The following is a 4,626-nucleotide window of genomic DNA, read 5'->3' on the forward strand; positions in this document are numbered from 1 at the left end:
TGCTTGTTATTAAATGGAAAAGCATGAACTGGTTTCTTTCCACTACACAGTGATCAATGCTTTGTATTTTACTGCCACATAAAATCTCAGAAAATGCATTGAACAGTGTTGCTGCAATATAACAAAAGTAGAAAAGTTCAAAGGGTTTTTAATACTTTTCAAAAGTGTTGTAACTTTTACTTGGATTGGTCCTTGTTTAATCAAGTTTAGAAGCATCAAGTTTAGAATCTTTGTATGACTAGAAAAACAACATTTAGTGTGAATATTGAGATGTTTAAATATTTCAAATTATGTACACAGCACTGAAATATTTCAATTACATTATTCATCTCAGGTATAAAGAGATTATATCAAGAGGTTCTTTTTTCCCCATTTCTATTAGCATTTAGCTGTGGCTTTTATTATTTTTGAGCAAGTTTTCTTATGAAATAGAGTTGGGTTCTTTCCAGTATTATTAACTGCAACGGTACATTTTTTCTTTGGTCTTTTATCAAATTTGATGTTGTTTATTTAATTTCAAGTCACTTGGACTTGTTTCTTCTTTTTTTTTGTGTTTATGTAATATTACCAATTCAGCCCTGTAGTTTTAAGTGCTCTACGGATTGCTTGACTTAAAATGTCAGTTCATACTCAAGGGGTTCACCCAGACACATTAGAGTGTGGTGTATCCTGTGGGCACAGCATGCCGTCTTCCTTCTAGCCATATGAAATTGCAGACTTCTCTTACCATTCAGAAGATTATCTCATTAGGCTAGAGAGAGACAGACAGACATTCCTTCAACAAGGCTTCCAATATTGGATATTTTTCGGGGGTTTTTTTCTCTAGATCTTTAAAGCTGTTTTTTTTTTCTGTCTTGCAAACATGCTCACAAACCTGTCATAAAATCGCGCAAGAGCAGCAATAATAAAGTGTCACCACTCTGACACTTGCGTCTGCATGATAGATGCATCTCTTTTTGAGCTGATGACATTTTATGGCATTATCATCAGAAATCCAATAACAAGATTAGCATCTTGGAGCTCTCGCCCTATGAAAAGTCAGATCACCTGCCTTAAGATGGTAATAGAGTGTGATTGAAACAATCTGTCATTGCCTGTCCTCTCAATTTCACATGGCAGCTCCCCTGACAAACTGTAGTGATTTTTATCTGATATGAGCAATGATCAGAGCAGTTGAGTATAACTTATCTCAGATGTCTTTATGTGAATCGATCGATGCCCCTCAGCAAGTAAAAGTGAGAGACCAGTGTGACAGAATATAATGTTTCACTTCAGTGTTTTACTGTCTGATCATTCATTGTGGTTATTTTAAAGAAAATCAGCAAATCTGCAAATGTATAAAAAATGAACAAGTAATTGTGTAACTTGTTATAACTAAATTCAGTAAATACAAAGTAAACTGAGATTTAATTTAGGGGGAAAAGATAATTGAACCAATCCATCCATTTTCTTTACACGCTTGGGAGGGTTGCTGGTGCCCATCTCCAGCGCACGTTCCACGCGAGAGGCGGGGTCACCCTGGACAGGTTGCCAGTCTGTTGCAGGGCAACACAGAGACACACAGGACAAACAACAATGAACACACACACTCACACCAATTTGGAGAGGCCAATTAACCTGACAGTCATGTTTTTGGACTATGGGAGGAAATGGGAGTACCCGGAGAAAATCCACGCATGCAGAGGGAGAACATGCAAACTCCATGCAGAAAGACCGGGGCCGGGAATTGAACCCAGAACTTTCTTGCTGCAAGGCAACAGCTCTACCAACTGCGCCACTGTGCAGCCCTGAACCAATCTAACCAAAAGTAATTATCTCCAAATTTGAGAACTGCTAGTGGAACTCTAGGAAGCAAAGACTGACACGTCAGTTTTTGCTTCCTTACGAATGACTTTGTAGCCATTTCCAAACTGATACATGACAATAACTTTTTTTCCTCATGTTTTCTGCCTTGCTTTGGGGGGCTTTTAACCTACTTCATATTGTCAGAAATGTTCTGTTTGATTTCTTGACTTCAAAGGTCTGACAGTGAAACAACTTTCTATTGATCCCTCCAAAAATGGGGTTAATTACAGTAAACTCATGATTTTATAAGCAGGTTGATCACTTTTTCTTTTTAGAAACTAAGTTATCACTTGGAAATTACCTAATCTTTGTATGATGTTAAAATAAGTCTGTTGAGCTGAAACATTTAAACGTGACATAAACAGTAAATATAGGGTGGAAAATACTTTTTCATGGCATTTTAAGTGTGTTAGCTAATCATCACTGTGTGGATTTGTCCATCCCGGATTCTTCTGGATATGTTACAGATAAATGTGGTCAGTTTTTAGCATGAGGACAATTTCTGGTAGAAAAAATTAATTGATGCAATGACAGCAGTTTAATGGAGTAAAACGACAGCAGTAAAGCTACATAACTTGTTTCTGTTGTTTTCAGAATTTTGCCATTGTTATCTCTCTCTCTCAGTGTTACTACTGAGGGTGGCAGCCTGTAAATCCCTGCATGTTGGAAGTCTTTGATTGAATGGACTGCACAAAGCCTACTAAGCGGTGCTGCGATCCCCCTTGGGAGCTTTCATTATAACTAGCATACTGGACTCTCCTCACAGGCTGTCTTTCTGGAGAGGACATGGTCTGAAAACACACACTCACACATATACGAAGCATCATACAAAAAAATCATACAGGAAACCAAACAGTGAATCCAGGCAGATTTTTGCTTTATTTGATTTCTTTGTGACAGGGTTGTTGCTAACACTTCAGGTGATCTCTGTGTAGGGTAACAAAGTTGTATGTGGACCTTTATGTTTACAGTAGATTCCTATAACACATTTAGGTTAAGAAATTCTGTTCTACAACTGGAGGCAAATTCTTTTTTTTTGAAAGTTTCAATCTCTTCAGCCATAAGATAGTTTTATGTTTTCAATAACGTATTACTATTTTAGGTAAAGCAGAGTACTATTCTGCAGGGAATAAAAAAAAGCGTTAATTAGTCTCGCTAAGTGGTTGTTAGTTATGAACATCTATACACACATGTGTTTGTCCTGTCCGTTTTCCCTTTACTAAAAAAGGTGAACAATGTAATCTTTGGACCTTCTCGCCTCCCTAACGCCAACCTCAATCCTAATCCCCCAAAGACAATAACTTGAATAATGTGAAATTAGCTTTGTTGCAAATATAGCAGCAACTATTTTGAATAATGTCTAAACATTGCATGCATGGATGCTAAATAGTTTTACCTTGCTTTCTTTTGCCAAATAGCTAAAACTCACTGAGATTAGCTGGAGTGTTTGTGAATATTTTTCTAGTCTTGCTAGATTTTCTATTTGATTGAAGCCTGGACTTATCTGAGCCATTCTGACCCTCAAGTGTGATTCAATCTGAACCATTAAATATCTATTGCTGCATCATTTGGGTCATTGTCCTACTAGATAAAGAACATTCACCATAATCTCAGGTCTGTTGCATCCTCTAAGAGGTTTTCTTCTCGCTAACTCTGACTAGCTTCCCTGTTTTCCATAAAGAAAAAAATACCCAGTGAGACTATAGATACTATTAATAAGTTTGTACTTGTTTTTTGCTTACCACGGGAGTCTTATTCTGAATTTACTTTTAACAAAAACCATCAGCCATAGCAGAACATTTAAGTATTTCTCGAAAGCAATGAATGACAGCAGTGACTAGTTACTGTAAGTAGTTCCATATTACTCCAGGTGAATGATGTATTGTACTCATCAGAATTATGTTAGCATTTATCTAAGATTTGCACAGGCTGTTCTATTTTGGCTGCATTCAAATATTATCATTTCAAGCTTGAGGGAACCTAAAACTATGAAGCATTAAACTAAGTGCTGTTTGACAACACCAACATTAAGATTAATATCACAATCCCATTGGTAATTTGCATACTGCCTGTGAAATACAGCTCATCTGATTAGTGATGAATATGAGCAGCTCAGCATTTAGTGTTTATCACTTGCTTTGTTAGGCAAAGCAATCCTCACACTAAGCCCCCACTGAAACTAAATTGGTACCTTAAATTTAAAAATGTGTCTCTTTATTCATAAAAATCTATATCTCTAGAGTTGCCTTTTCTGTGCATGATGTATTTAATAAATCCATAACCCCATCCAAATTTCTATTCTTCTTTCTCACATTTCATTTTGTTTTCCACTCCAAGCTGTAACAAAACATCGTGAAAATCTTGCCTTCAATGGTTGATTTTACATTGTGCTTGGAATTTATTTGATTTAGCTTTTACACACTAGATTTCTAGCATACTGATACTTCTGTTTTTGTGTTCTACCATAACACAAACTGGAACAAACCAGTTCCAGTTTGTGTTATGAGGGTGTCAGTTTCCACATCTTTAAGCCAAGATGCTTTAAAATTCCACTATGAACTAACTTTCCAAATTTGCAATGCCTTAGTCATACCGCTATACACCTTGATTAACATGCTAGACTTCTAGCACACTCTATTTTTTGTGTTATATATACATACACACACATATATATGTATATCTATATATATATGTGTGTGTGTGTATGTATGTGTGTATATATACACACATACATATATATATATATATACACATGTATGTATGTGTATATATACACACATA

Source organism: Poecilia reticulata, linkage group LG2 (assembly GCF_000633615.1).
Source record: "Poecilia reticulata strain Guanapo linkage group LG2, Guppy_female_1.0+MT, whole genome shotgun sequence".
Taxonomy (NCBI): Eukaryota; Metazoa; Chordata; class Actinopteri; order Cyprinodontiformes; family Poeciliidae; genus Poecilia; species Poecilia reticulata.